The 843-nt window shown below is 34.9% G+C and overlaps 1 non-coding gene across 1 annotated transcript; it reads right to left on the reverse strand.

The window, feature by feature from the left end:
* Nucleotides 1-220: 220 nt before the first annotated feature.
* Nucleotides 221-352, reverse strand: LOC133772104 (small nucleolar RNA SNORA51). Its single transcript, XR_009867729.1, has one exon. It is a non-coding gene; the product is annotated as a small nucleolar RNA SNORA51 (small nucleolar RNA).
* Between the last annotated feature and the right edge of the window lie 491 nt (nucleotides 353-843).

Consider the following 843-nt stretch of genomic DNA (forward strand, 5'->3'; position numbering starts at 1 on the left):
ACATATCTTTACATTCATTTTACTATAACAAATAAACAAAACAACTCACTGTAGGAATATTTTCTTGCATTTAGAATATTCTTTCCAGAACCACAATATAGAGGAAATAATATCTAAGAGATTTCCAGCTTTAAAATATTTGAAATAGCATACCCATTAGGCAGGCTTCTTTTAAAAGAGCAAAAGAAAATTAATAAACAAATGAGCTGACTTTTTTTCCCCATGTCCCCCCATTCACAGTACAGATCTGGCAGGAGGCCTTTGCTGAGGTGTGTATGGGGAAGGTCTACTCTGCCTCCTATTTCTATGAAGTCAGTTTAAGAACAGAGCCTGTGGTAAGCACCAGGAGCCCAGGAGCTGGCTTTTTCTTTTTTAAATTTCTAACTAAAATCATGTGTATCAGAAAAAATTCTCACGTAATTATTCTACTTGGTCTTTAAAAAGGAAAGATTTGGCTTGTTGGGTCAGCTTCTGGGCTCTGCTTTTGTGGAAAAAAATATATAGATAAAGAATTAATCAGCAAGGTAATAAAGAAAGCAGAGAGACTAAATGTTATGATGTGTTGAAGGAAGAAAAGAGATCATGCTAAAAAACATTTAATTTAAAAAGCCTTCCTGCAAATCACTGCTGAGTGCTGAGAGGATACACTGTTGAGTGAGTTCCAGTCCCTGGTCTTCAACATACTCACAGTCTTACAAGCAAGAACCAGGTCATTACTATGCAAAACTCCATACTTTCCAAAATCGAGTAATATTTCATATGCATTATTTTGATAGTCCAGGGGAAAATATTGTCACCCTAAGGTTGTTTTAGAATGATTTCTTAGAACAGTTATATTTTTGT

This window comes from Lepus europaeus, chromosome 12, assembly GCF_033115175.1.
Source record: "Lepus europaeus isolate LE1 chromosome 12, mLepTim1.pri, whole genome shotgun sequence".
Taxonomy (NCBI): Eukaryota; Metazoa; Chordata; class Mammalia; order Lagomorpha; family Leporidae; genus Lepus; species Lepus europaeus.